The sequence below is a fragment of the Theropithecus gelada genome, chromosome 1 (assembly GCF_003255815.1).
Source record: "Theropithecus gelada isolate Dixy chromosome 1, Tgel_1.0, whole genome shotgun sequence".
NCBI classification, from domain to species: Eukaryota; Metazoa; Chordata; class Mammalia; order Primates; family Cercopithecidae; genus Theropithecus; species Theropithecus gelada.
Genome location: NC_037668.1, coordinates 35,556,726 through 35,571,655, shown reverse-complemented (window position 1 = coordinate 35,571,655; position 14,930 = coordinate 35,556,726). Strand labels below are relative to the sequence as shown.

At 43.1% G+C, this 14,930-nt stretch overlaps 1 protein-coding gene and 1 pseudogene across 8 annotated transcripts in view; one reads left to right on the top strand and one right to left on the bottom strand.

Annotated features, from left to right (window-relative positions):
* Window positions 1-14,930, bottom strand: part of CAMTA1 (calmodulin binding transcription activator 1) — a 969,422-nt gene that overhangs the window by 905,032 nt on the left and 49,460 nt on the right. The window lies entirely within an intron of this gene.
* Window positions 14,302-14,574, top strand: LOC112631755 (annotated as a pseudogene).

The window sequence follows — 14,930 nt, the reverse complement described above, 5'->3', positions numbered from 1 at the left end:
CAAAAAAAAAAAAAAAAAAAAAGAGTTTGAGACCAGCCTGGCCACTATGGTGAAATCCTTTTTCTACTAGAAATAAAAATATTAGGCCCGGCAGTGGCTCACACCACTGTAATCCCAGCACTTTGGTAGGCCGAGGCAGGCAGATCATGAGGTCAGGAGTTCAAGACCATCCTGACCAACATGCTGAAACCCCGTCTCTACTAAAAATACAAAAAAAAAAAATTAGCTGGGCACCACACACACACCTGTAATCCCAGCTATTCAGGAGGCTGAGGCAGAAGAATCACTTGAAACCAGGAGACAGAGGTTGCAGTGAGCAGAGATCCCGCCACTGCACAACAGACTGGGCGACAGAGAGGACTCCATTTAAAAAAAAAAAAAAAATTCGCTGGAGGTGGTGATGCACATCGGTAATCCCAGCTACTAGGGACGCTGAGGCAGACAGAATTGCTTGAACCCAGGAGGCAGAGGTTGCAGTGAGCCAAAATCGTACCACTGCACTCCAGTCTGGGTGACAGAGTCAGACTTTTGTCTCAAAAAAAAAAAAAAAATTAAACCCAACGTAGCATACATAGCTGCTACTCTCTAACCTTAACTCATTCATCTCTCTCCTTAAACCCTAAACTAGCCATAGCGAATTATCCAAGTAACTCAAACTAATTCCTTCTTCCGTTCCTTTGTACAGGAAAGGAAGTATTAGTAGTTTGAGTAAATGTAGTACCTTCAGCCCAGAAAGTTTTCTTGCTGATTCTCTTTGTCTGCGTAGTAAACTTTTTTTTTTTTTTTTGTAAACTTTCTAATCATCTTCAAAATACAGCTTTAGTGTCATTTTTCAAAACAATATCCATCCTTCACTTGAGGCCCGGAGTTCAAGACATGCCTGGTCAACATAGTGAAACTCCATCTCTACTAAAAAGTAGAAAAATTAGCCAGGCGTAGTGGCACAAGCCTATAATCCCAGCTACTCGGTAGGCTGAGGCAAGAGAACAGCTTGAACCCAGGAGGCAGAGGTTGCAGTGAGCCAAGATAGCACCACTGCACTCCAACCTAGGCGACACAGCAAGACTCCGTCTCAAAAAAAAAAAAAAAAAAAAAAAATCCAGCCTTCATGCGCTCAAGTGGACCATCACTGTCTCCTTTTTGCCACAGATATACCTTATACATACATACTTTATAATTCCATTATACTTTTTACCATACCATTTTGCAATCATTTTTTATGTCTGTCTTCCCTCCAAGACTATGGCTGCCTTTTGTTTACTTCCAATTGGCCAGACTTACATACTGACCAAGAGTCTCCTTGACCAAACTCTAGCCGAGCTCCTCTGAATCCTCTTCCCAACTAGGCCTTCCGTGCCAACCTTCAGTGTCCATCCTTGTCTGTCTAGCCTAGTTTTAGCAAGAATTCTGTCAATATGGTTTAGTAATACTAATGATTCTTTATTATTATAAATTTAATCCATGTAGAAATAACCTGTGTTTTGGGACTTCCTTTAGTCAAAAAGTTGACAAAAAGCTAGAAGTCTTCATAACTACAGCTAAAAATGTTTCCAGTCTTTGCATACAAATGATACAAGCTACTCTGTTTTTGAACTTTTTAAAAAACCTTCATATCCATTTCCTAACTATGGTACAACTACAGCCCCAGGCAGGAAAGCTGCGTATCTTTATTTGGGCAACTGTCTCATTATAAAGAGAATAAAAAGAGCCATAACAAACATTCAAATGAAAAGTGGCACCACGTAAATGGAGAGTAGATAAGTGCATTTTCCAATAGCTTCGGATGATGAGAATATATCAGAGTATCAAAACAGATTTGATATGAAAGTTTTAATGAATCTGTAAAGCCTACTTTTAAGTATAATCAAAGAAATCCTAGTTCAAATTTTAAAACCAAATATACACAGTGAAAAGTGAGAAAATATATCTTATATGGTCTGGCTGTGTCCCCACCCAAATCTCGCCCTGAAGTGTAATAATTCCCATGTGTCAAGGGTGGGGCCAGGTGGAGATAACCGAATCATGGGGACTGTTTCCCCCATATTGTTGTCATGGTAATGAATAAGTCTCACGAGATCCAATGGTTTTATAAATGGGAGTTCCCCTGCATATTCTATCTTGTCTGCCACCATGCTTTTGCTTCTCCTTTGCCTTCTGCCGTGATTGTGAGGCCTCCCCAGCCATGTGCAACTGTGAGTCCATTAAACCTCTTTCCTTATTATCTACTCTCGGGTATGTATAAATTATCTACTCTCGGGTATGTCTTTATTAGCAGCATGAGAACGGACTAATACAATATCCCATTAACCTATTTTCAAAACTTATTCCCAGACCTGTTAGGAGACCTGAAGGTCTGTCATTAACAAACAGATTATAGTTACTACCCTCTAGCTTTCCAAAGAATAGCAGTGTAGAGTAACATAGATACAACCTGAAGCAGTTACTAAACTGAAACTTCCATATCTCCAAGAAGCAGCACTTAAATCATCCATGGTAACATCGTTTCTTTAGAGTTTTCAACATGTGGCAGTTTTGTTTAAGTAAATAACAGCTTTATTGAGATATAATTCACAAATCATAAAGTCCACCCACTTAAAGTATATTTTTAAATATATGCACAGAGTTGTGCAACCATCACTATGGCAGCTTTTAACTCAATTTGGTTAGGCTAGAATTTCTCAGGATTCCCTTCCCTGAATCTGGATAAGACTTAAAAAGTGAAAAGTAAAAGTCATTACTTCCTGAGGGCCGAGGTAGTTAGAGGTGGTAGCAGACATAAATAGAGATGCCAGAGGGTTCCAGCTTGTCCACATGCTGCTTCTGTCACTAGCATTTTCCCCAACTGCCGGCCTTGTCAACGAACTGAAGCCCCTTGACCATCAGCTGCTGAACAGCAGACCTAGCGAGGTGATTGCTACGCAGAGGTAATAGCTTTTCATAGACTTTTTCATCAGGTTCCCTTTGGGGTCCCGCTCTAGCAGCTGTTCATGCCTAGCTTCTCAGAGCCTCCCACAAGTTCTAACTCAGCCACCTATGCAGGTGCTTCAGGAGAAGTGCTTTTGCAACTCTTCTCTGGTCCTCTAATTCCTCCTTCCAGACTATTATTTTTCCAGCTTTTCCCCACAGTTGTAAAATATCTTATTGCTATAAAAAAGAAATCCCTTATTCCATAATACAGTGGTTCTGCTTCCCTGACTGAATCCTGACTGATATCCACAAGTTACTTATGTGTCCCTAAACAGTAGTTTAGCATTGACTCTTTGAACTTTATAAAACTAGAATCTGATCCTCTGCATTCTGTAAGAATCTTCCATGGTGCTGCATGCAGCTGTATTTTGCTCATTTCTCACTGCTGTTCAATAATCTATTTTATACCATAAACCATTTCAGTAAACTTTTTTTTTTTTTTTTTTTGGACACAGGGTCTCTCTCTGTCATCCAAGCTGGAGTGCAGTGGCACAGTCTCAGTTCACCACAACCTCCACCTCCCAGGCCCAAGCAATTCTCCCACCTCAGCCTCCCACGTAGCTGGGACTACACGGACGCACCTTTACACCGGGCTAATTTTTGCATTTTTTTTTGTAGAGATAGGGTTTTGTCATGTTGCCCAGGCTGGTCTTGAACTCCTGGGCTCCAGCAATCTGCCTGCCTCAGCCTCCCAAAGTGCTGGGATTACTGGCACAAGCCACTGCACCCAGCCCCATTTCAGTTTACTTTTTATTAAAATATTATATACAAACAGGAGAGAGCACAAAGTGTAAGTATATTTGTGTGTATGTGTGCATGTGTATCACACCTATCATCAAGAAAGAACATTACCAACACCCCAGAAGCCCTGCTAATATATCCTCCCTACTCTCTAAAGGTAACTACATCTCCTGACTTGCAACACCATAAATTAATTTTGTCTTTGTTTTGAACTTGTATACAGAATCAAACAATATATATTCTGGTGTCTGGTTTCCTTCTCTCAACATTATGTCTGTGAGAGTTACTCACTTCTTGAATATTCATCAGTTCATTAGTTTTCACAGCTGTACAGTGTGTTGAGAATATACACAAGGAGTAGAACTGCTGGGCTTTATGGTGTGCAAATCTTCTCTCATAGATAATTCTAGCTTCCCAAAGTGGTTAAACCAACGTAGATTTCCATGAGCAGTACATGAAAGTTCTGCCTGCTCTGTTTCCTGCTGACTCCTGATGGTGTCTTTTTTAATTTGGCCATGCAGATGTATGAGGGCACCTAACTATGGAATACACGCTGATGACCAGGGAGGTAGGGCACCTTTCCCTAAGTTCACTGACCTGTGAAGTGCCAGTTTGAGTCTTTTACTCATTCTTCTATTGGGTTGTCTGTCTTCTTCTCATTGATTTGTAGAAATTCTTAAAATAGTCTGAATATAAGCCTGTGTTGATCAGTCTCACTCTATGACTTGACTTTTCATTCACTTAACGGTGTCTTTAGATAAATAGTTCTTTTAATGAAATCTAGTGTATCGAACTTTTCCTTTATTGTTACTGCTTTTTGTGCCTTATTTAGTATCTATTTACTACACATATCAATGAAAACTAGCGTATCGAACTTTTCCTTTATTGTTACTGCTTTTTGTGCCTTAGTATCTATTTACTACACATATCAACATGGGGCAAGTGAACTAACGTCGTGCAATGCATCCTATTAGATGCTATAGGTGTATCAGGTGCTAAAGGTACATTAATTCATTAAATTCTCCAAACCATCATAGAAAAAGTAAGTGTAACTAACTTGAAGGCACTGCAGGTTCACTGAACAGGAGAGGCTGCCAGATCCAGCAAGCCTAAGTTATATACTAAACCCTAAGTGTTAGACACTAACCCTAAGTGTTATACACTAAATTGTGCACACCAGTGTAAGAGTACAATTCTTACAGTGCTCTTACAGCCACATCTAATGCTTACCCATATACACGGAATGTGCACATACATATAACATGTTACTCATATACATATAACATGCAGATACATAGATACATCACATACATATCATGTACCCACATATGTAGAACATTTCTGACTCATTTCAAAAATTAAAGAACTAAAAACTAAACAAGTTAACCTAACTAAAGATTACATTTTATTTCCAAAGCAATCTCATGCAAAAGTAGGACAGTATAGGCCTAAAACATAAGACTGGCCTCAATTTACAGAAAATCACAAGCAATTCAATGGTACAGATCAATAGTATGAAAAAAACAAACAGTAAGAAAACTGTAAATCAGGAAATAGAGTAGGAGGAAAACAATTATTCTGTAAAGTTAGAAAGCAAAGTGAGATTAACCATCATGAAGTATTTTTAAACTTACACTGAAGCTGTTGTGGGAGCATGTCAATGTCATAGAGAAGTATAAAAAAGTTTGGGGCCAGGCGCGGTAGCTCACGCCTATAATCCCAGCACTTTGGGAAGCTGAGGCAGGTGGATCACCTGAGATCAGGACTTTGAGAGCAGCCTGGCCAACATGGTGAAACCCCTTCTCTAATAAAAATACAAAAATTAGCAGGGCATGGTGGTGGGTGCCTATAATCCCAACTACCTGGCAGACTGAGGCGGGAGAATTGCTTGAACCCAGGAGGCGGAGGTTGCAGGAAGCAGAGATCACACCACTGCACTCCAGCCTGGGTGACAGAGCAAGGATCCGTCTCAAAAAAAAAGTCTGGAAATATACAATGAGAACGGTAAAGTTACTCTCATACTAATAAAACTATCCTCAAGGAAAAAATTATAAGAGACCATTAATAGCCAATCCCTACTCTGAGAACTCCCTATATCAGGTTTGAGCTAACCTCTTGATCACTTTTCTGGATCTTTCTCTGACCAAACCAAAAACACAAAGTTTTCTAACTGAAATTCCTCAGAAACTGATCACCTTGTAAAATACCGTGTCTTTCCAAACTGGATGACCACTTATCAGGAATGCTCATCTCACAGTGTTCCAAGACTGGGTAGGGAATGGAATGGATATCTAAGAACCTTAAGGTGTGAAAGAACAGCAGCTAAAAGATGGAGACAGACTATGGGAGGAAAAGAAGAAAAAATAATTCCCACGTGTTACAAATAGCTGCTTCATCATATCAGGCTATTCAGAAAGGAAAAAAGTTTAAAGAACGCAACATGAAAAACAGAAATGAACAAACTGTGCCCTACCAGATACCAAGCTTTGAGTATTATATACTGCTTAGGAGTTTTAATCCAAATTTAGATGTGTCAGTTGATTCAAATGATCTACATTTTAATAATGTAACTGTACATTTAATAATGACCACTTGCCTATTACAAATGTTCCCCTCCAGATTTCCTCTTGCTTCTTTTTTTTGGGGGGGGGGATGGAGACTTGCTCTTGTGGCCCAGGCTGGAGTGCAATGGCACAATCTTGGCTCACTGCAACCTCTACCTCCCAGGTTCCAGCAATTCTCCTGCCTTGGCCTCCCAAGTAGCCGGGATTACAGGCATGCACCACCATGCCCAGCTAATTTTCTTGTACTTTTAGTAGAGATGTGGTTTCACCATGTTAGCCAGACTGGTCTTGAACTCCTGACCTCAGGTGATCCACCTGCCTCGGCCTCCCAAAGTGCTGGGATTTACAGGTGTGAGCCACCGCGCCTGGCCCTTTTGCTTACTTTTAACCACAATTTGTTTAATCACAGTGAAGATTTCTTTTGAAAGCAGTCAACAGTAGACTTAAGGCTGTATTTCTTAGCCCTGGCTGTACTTCAGAATCTCCTAGGGAGCTTTTTAAAATCCTCAGCTTGGGCCCTATCCCTGAGACTCCAGTTGAATTAGTCTCTGGTGGGGCCCAGGCCGTGATATGTTTACAAATCTGTCCCAGTAAGTCTAACACGCAGCAGGGCTGCGAACCACCAATATGAAGAAGGAGCACTGACTGGACTAGGAGCAGGAGGAGGCCTGCTCTTCTGAGCCTCGCAGAAGGGGAGTTTTTACACTCACTATGATGCCCACTTGTTTCTAAATACGCTTTAAGACCAGCACCTCCCCCACTTGAGAGCCACTGAGTCCAGGAATGAATTGGTCTGCACTAACTTGGTCTTCTACTTCTGTGAGCATGTTGTGGAGTGAATAAATGTTATTAAAACATAACAAAGTAAAGAAAGAAATGGAGGCAGGACTACAATTTAGTGGGTGAGGAGAGAAGAGGAGAAGTGCAAGGGAAGTGGCTGGGGGGCAGGAGAGGAAAGGAGATGCCCCCCTACCATGGTGCTGAGTCTGGGCAAGATCATGACTGATCCAGGCTCCCCAGGAAGAAAGGGCAGAGGTTCTACACTGACTTAAAAGATTTGGCCAACCACCCATGAAATGACAGCATCTGAGATGGGGTTGTGGGCCCTGTAGTGGCCGCTGACAAGGATCCTGTCCACTGACCCAGGTGCAAGCAATAGGAGTCATCAGTACTTTCCGCTGCTCTATTAAAAATAATCCTGTGAATTCCACTTTCATATGTCCCCATCTCTATGTTGGTTTCACTCCAGGTTCTTCATCCAGTTAATGTATTCCAGCAAACACTACACTAATGCCCCTTCCTTCCAGGAGTCATCCCCGAACCTCTGCTCCACATTCCATCTCCCATTTCATCCTCTCAGAGCTGTCCTCCGTGCTTTTCCTTGCCACTATTTACTTTCCTTCACAGCAAAACTGCCACCAAGAATCATTAAGATGTGTAGCCCCCACGTCCTCACCTCTCTGGCTCTTCAACTCACTCCCATTGGGCCACCGCACTACCACTCCACTGGAACCACCCATTGACGTTACTAATCAGTTGACCAAATCCAACAGTGACTTCTCCGTCCTCATTTTACGCAATTCCCAGTAACCTTTGTGATACCCTCTGTGAAAGGAAGGACAGGAACCCCAAAGATATACACATCCTAATCCCCAGAACCTGTAAATAAATAACATTACAAGGCAAAGGGGAATTAAGGCTGCAGATAGAATTTAGGTTGCTAATCAGCTGGGCTTAAAATAGGAAAATTATCCTGGATTATCCAGGTGGACTCGGCATAATTAAAAGGGTCCTTAAAAGTGGAAAAAAGAGGCAGAAGAGGTCAGAGTGAGTGAATGAGAAGAAAGCAGGGTCACAAAGACTCTATGTTGCTGGCATCAAGGATGGAGGAGGGGGCCACAAGCCAAGGAATATTAAGCAGACTCTAGAAGTGGAACAGACAAAGAAACAGATTCCTCCCTAGGGCCTCCATAAAGAACATGGCCCTGCTGGCACCCTGACAGCAGCCCAGTGAGACCCATGTCAGATGACTGACCTACAGAACAGTTAAGAAATTTGTGTTGTTTTAAGCCACTAAATTTGTGATAACTAGTTACAGTAGCAAACATAAAAGTGACGCACCCTCCTTAAAACATGTCCTTCCCCCGGCTTCCACCTCACACCTGCCTGCCTCAGCACTGCCTCCCTGGCTCCCCTGCAGCCTCCTGTGCTGGCTCCTCCTGCACTGCTCGAGGCTTAGTCTCTCCCTTTCTCCATCTATCTTCTGCATCCCGGGTGATCTCACCTAGTCTACGGCTTTAAACGTCACCCATGCATTGACGGCTCTCCAATTTTTATCTCCAGACAGGACTCCTCCCCAGACTTCTGGACAGCTGCCTATTCAACATCAACACTCCAGTGTCTAACAGACATCTCACAACCAGGACATCCCAGAAGAACATTCTTGATCTCCACTTTCTTGTCTCAATGAAGAGCCCCAACATCAATGCAGTAGCTGAGGCCACAAAATTTCTCCTTTCCTTTACCCCCACATCCAATCCCATGAATTCTGACAGCTCCACCTCTGAAATACATCCACTTCTCACTCCCTCCACCCCACCGTCATTTCTCACCAAGATCATCAGTTACTGCAACAGACTCTTAACTGGTCTCTCTGCTTCCCCTGACTGCCTGCCACACAGTAGCCAAAGAAAGCCTTTGAACATAAAGCTCCGTATTATGTTGCTCACTGCCTAATAGCTCATCCTCCAATAACTTCGTGTTGCCTTTAAAACAAAATCTCAACTGTTTTTGTTGTTTTTTTTTTTTTTTGAGACGGAGTTTCGCTCTTGTTGCCCAGGCTGGAGTGCAGTGGTACAGTCTTGGCTCACTGCAACCTCTGCCTCCTGGGTTCAAGTAATTCTCCTGCCTCAGTCTCTGAGTAGTTGGGATTACAGGCATGTGCCACTACATCCAGCTAATTTTGCATTTTTAGTAGAGATGGGGTTTCACCATGTTGGTCAGGCTGGTCTTGAACTCCTGACCTCAGGTGATCTGCCCACCTCAGCCTCCCAAAGTAATGGGATTACGGGCGTGAGCCACTGCTCCTGACCCAAAATCTCAACTCTTTATGTCTACTTGGCACAACAAGATCTAGCCCCTATCTACCTCACCCAGCTCATCTGCCAGATCCCTACACTGCTCCATGTTTTTTTCACATTTCCTCAAAGCAAGCACATTCCTGCCTCAGGGCCTTCGCACAGGCTATTACCTTTGCCTAGAATATTCCTCCCCCAGATCCCTAAGCAGCTGGCCTTCCTTTATCATTCAGTTCTCAGCTCAAATGTAAGTTTCTAAGGAAGTCCTTTCCTACAAAATCTACTAATGTGCTCACACCTCAGTACCCTGCTCTACTTTGTTCTTAGCACTCTCTGAAATTCTCACCTACTTGTTTACTTTTGTATTGTTTTCCCTTTAAACTATAAGCTCCATGAGAACTGGAACCTCATCTTAATACCCTCAGCAACTCCAACTAGTGCCTGGCACATAGTAGGCCCTCAAAAATATTGCTGAATGCATAAATGATGGCATTAAATTAAATGGAATTTTTTTTTTGTTTTTTTGTTTGTTTATTTTTGAGATGGAGTCTCACTCTGTTGCCCAGGCTGGAGTGCAGTGGCGCAATCCTGGTTCACTGCAACCTCTGCCTCCCGGTTGCAAGTGATTCTCCTGCCTCAGCCTCCCGAGTAACTGGGATTACAGGCGCATGCCACCATGCTCGGCTAATTTATAGTATTTTTAGTAGAGACGGGGTTTCACCGTGTTAGCCAGGATGGTCTCGATCTCCTGACCTTGTGATCCTCTGGCCTCAGCCTCCCAAAGTGCTGGGATTACAGGTGTGACCCACCGTACCCAGCCAAAATTAAATGGAATATTAATAAAGTCAATAGACACAATGTTGGCTGAGCACGGTGGCTCACTCCTGTAATCCCAGCACTTTGGGAGGCTGAGGCAGGAGGATCATTTGAGACCAGGAATTCAAGACCAGCGTGGGCAAGACAGCAAGATCCTGTCTCTACAAAAAATAAAAAACATTCTCAGGCATGGTGTCCCATGCCTGTAGTCCTAGCCATTCAGGAGGTTGAGGCAGGAGGATCTCTTGGGCCCAGGAATTTGAAGTTGCAGTGAACTATAATCGCACCACTGTCACTCCAGCCTGGGTGACAGAGAAAGAATCTGTCTCAGTCAATCAAGAAACAAACATGATGCTATGGATCACTGTCAAAAAAGGCCTAACATATATACAACATATTAAGAGAAAAGCCAGGTTATAAAACTACGTGTATAGTAAAACTATTCTGGGTTGATAAATTTAGAAAAAACACCCATACTGGCACAGAGAAATATCTGTAGATACACATATCTGAAAGAAAAAATCTGAAGATACATAATTGGAAACTGTTGACTTCAGATGGTAGAGTTCGGAGCGGTTTGGCCATCTCCCTATTGGTGATGTGCTGTATAAATTGCCTTTCCTGGGCTTCATGCTTCTACCTGGAAACAGTTCCTTCACAGGGGACATGCTGGCTTCCTGCCTCACCCTCACTCATTCCTTAGACAGGAGTGACTTCCCTGACTGATGAGTCTGAGATGAAGAATCAAGCATGTCTGCCACAGTCCTTCCTTCCATAGTTGTGGGAATTCGTTCGCACGCAGGGAGCACCAATTTGGTCTTCTACTCTGCATCACAAGCTTTTCTGGGGTAGCTCCCACAGATCTGCTTGGTGCTATCAGTGACTATCTCCAAGCCAGACTGTTTAATTCAGGAACATGGTATTAGCAACCCACTTGAGCACTAGACTAAATGGTATTTGTTGATAGAAGTCTTTATTCATTCATTCAATGAACAGTCCCTGGACACGCCAGGGACTACTGTATATACTTAGAACAGTGCCTGCCATCCACACATGTATGCCATGTCCACCTGGCATAAGATCCCTGTCCACCTGGAACTTAAGAGTCTAGCAGTGGCAGCCAGACAATACACAGTGAAAAGATGTAATTTGCACAGTATATTAGATGATGACAAATGCTAATTCCAAAACACTTATGCCTCACTACCCTCATTTATGAAATAAAAAATACATAATCACCACACAGCAGGTTCTCTGAATTGCTTGAGGAATAGATTGTTGAAAATTGCTTAAATACAAAAAATTTTGATTAATAATTAAAGCATTTAACAAAAATGCTTCTTAAATAAAACAGAGTTAAGTCTAAATTTTGCTCAGCAGTACAAAAATAAAATAAAATTTTAACTAGCACATTAACAACTGTCTTCTGACACCAGGAATGCGGATCTGTTGCTACACAGCTGAAAGATGTGTCAGGAAAAATGGGAAATGACTACACTCAGACGTTAATTTTATAGATTCTGCTTAATTTCAAGCTATTTTAACGTACCCTTTCGCAGAAATGGGAAGCAAATGGCATTTTCCCATTCTTTTAACTTTCTTAACTTTTAAAGAAGTAAATATACGCAAATGTTTTCCCCTTGTCTCTGAAAAAGTGTCCCTTTGCAGCACCTCCTAAAAAAGATCCCCATCTTCCCAGGGGGAGCCTCCCCTTGGCCAGCTTCTCTGGACAGCCTCCACTCCCCAACACAAAGCACTAGAAGGGTGGGAACCTCAGAGCCTTGTCCTTGACCTTCTGACTCTTCCTACAGGGCTACACACAGTGATCTTAAAAGGCAACTCCTTCAGGGTATGAGCTACACACAGAATTTCGGAATGTTGTTCTCCTTCCTCAAGAGGCTTGGCCTGGGACCAGCATTACCTGTCTCAGCCCCTCTGAAAAGCTGCTTCTCTTCTGACTATAGACTAGGCTGGCTGCCCTTTCTAGCCTAGGTCAAGTGACTTTTCTGCTTCCTTTTTTCTTGCACACGGGAGCCTTTATTTCCCCATGAACTCCTTTTGAGTCACAATAAAAAGAACTCAGGGCCAAATGAAGCTTGACTCAGAATCCACCTCAGTGCTACCACAGACGCCCCACCTGGATGAGTGCACATGCATGCACACACGTGCACATGCACACACGTACACACACACGTAGACACTGCTTCACCTTATCCAATTCTCCAGAGCTGAAGGGCCTCCCAGTTTCCTTTCTCCCCAAATGAAAATTCCAGGTTCTCGCCATTTTACAATTTTTTCAAGTCCACCCGCTTCGCCAGACCAGTGAACACTACCACAGAAGCTTGTAAGAAGACCTCGTGAAAGCCACATAGCCTGCCCGTAATATTCTTCCTTACAGAGAAAACACTCTCCCGAACACACATTTCTATTTCATTGCATTCACCCCAACCCATCTGTGCTTTCTCATCCATCTAGAAAGGATTTCTTTTTGTTGTTTCTTCACTTGCTTTTCCAGCTTTCTAAAAGCACTAATACTATAAAACTTAGGTTATTTTTTAGGAACTTCTTTTAAAACCTTCAAAAGAACTTCATAATTACCAAGATAACAGAATTTATCATCAGAAACCTGTGGTAGGCAGTATTTGAAAAGACTTGAAGGTGGGTAGTAGCTGGGTAGGCAGGTAGGTAGGTAGACAGGCAGGTAGGCAGGTAGATTGTGACACTCAGCTTTAGGATTCTGTTGTTTTCAGCTACTTGAGCCAAATGGATACGAAGAAGGAGTGGGGGGAATATTGTTCATGCTACCTTTTCAAAAAACATTGAAAAATTAGAATATGCTTCTATATGTCCTCTCCACTGCCACCCAAACTTTAAAAGAGCTTCCTATATGTCAAGACATGAACAGATACTTCAGATAAATGCCAAAAATAAAACCTATGCATTCCACAACTTTTAGGTGCTTACTAAAGACATAAGAAAAAAGCTACAGAAAGCTCAACTGTAACCTATGTAGCCAAAGCACACCAAAACATGCATGAGTTGTATGGGGATAGCAAAGCTGAGCCTACAGTCCAGTAAAGTTAATTAGAACACACTTCCAGGAGGCTGAGATTCTTCCTCTAAGTGGGCTTTCACCTGGGCACTTGTTAGAAATGCACATTCTCAGGCCCCACCCAGGACCTACTAGAGCAGAAACTCTGGGGATGGGGTCCAGCAATCTGTGTTTGAACAAGCGTCCCAGGTGATTCTGACTCCAGCTCAAGCCTGAATCCACTCAGCTAAAGAATGCCAACCTCTCCATATGTTCTTCCTTTTTCCTTCCAACCAGGCTCAGCTTCTCCTTTACGGAAATCACCATCACCCAAAGTCTCCCACCCACTACTGAAAAGAGTTGGGTTATTTTTATTCTCAGGCAACTCCATCAATAAACTATCTGCACAGTATAGAGTCTCAAGTGCAACTAAAAACTCCACTCCAGCTTAGAAAAATGTGGGCCCAAACTGGATCCTCATTTGCACCTTAACATTTCTTAAAAGCAGTTTCAGGAAATAGCATATTAAGTTATGACTTGGACAAAAGGTCAATCTCCCAAATTCCAGCTTCAGTACTAGACAGGTATAGAAACTTGGAAAAGATACCAAAGAAGAACCTCGAGCCCCCTGAAAAGATGCTGCCAACCCCTGAGCGTGCTGACTCCACTCAGTCCAGAAGGCTGCAGGGGTGATAAAAAATGTTCTCAACTTAGGTAGTGGTGATGGCTACACAACTTTGTGGATATATTAAAAACTCCTGAATTGGCCGAGCATGGGCGGGAGCTCCCACCCACAATCCCAGCACTTTGGGAGGCTGAGGCAGGAAGATTGCTTGAGTCTGGGAGTTCAAGCCCAGCCTGGGCAACATGGCGAGCGAGACTCTGTCTCCAAAAACAATGTATAAATTAGCTGGGCGTGGCACACGCCTATAGACCCAGCTACTCAGGAAGCTGAGGTGGGGGCATAGCTTGAGCCTGGAAGGTTAAGGCTGCGGTGAGTTATGATTGCGCCACTACACTCCAGCCAGGGCAACAGAGCAAGACTCTGTCTCAAAAAAAAATGAAAAAGGTCTCTCTGGTCTCAGCCGCAGAAGCAAGATGACCCTTTGGAAAGTGTTGCAATAGGACACACATGCTGTGCCACCACTGTGGCGTGAAGGTCTACCACCTTCAGAAGTTGACCTGTGGCAAATGTGGCTATCCCGCCAAGCGCAGGAGGACGTATAACTGGAGTGCCAAGGCTAAAAGACGAAATGCCACCAGGACCAGCCAAACGAGGCACCTAAAAATTGTACACCACAGATTCAGGCATGGATTCCACGAGGGAACAACACCTAAGCCTAAGAGCACAGCTGTTGGAGCATCTCGATCAGCTTAAGACTTTCAACAATTCGTCATGCAGCAAATGTTCTGGTTTTTAAAATTAAATTAAATTAAATTAAATTAAAACTAAAAAATAAATAAAAAACAAACAACTAGGCCGGGCGCGGTGGCTCAAGCCTGTAATCCCAGCACTTTGGGAGGCCGAGACGGGCGGATCACGAGGTCAGGAGTTCGAGACCATCCTGGCTAACACGGTGAAACCCCGTCTCTACTAAAAAAATACGAAAAACTAGCCGGGCGAGGTGGCAGGCGCCTGTAGTCCCGGCTACTCGGGAGGCTGAGGCAGGAGAATGGCGTAAAAACCCGGGAGGCGGAGCTTGCAGTGAGCTGAGATCCGGCCACTGCACTCCA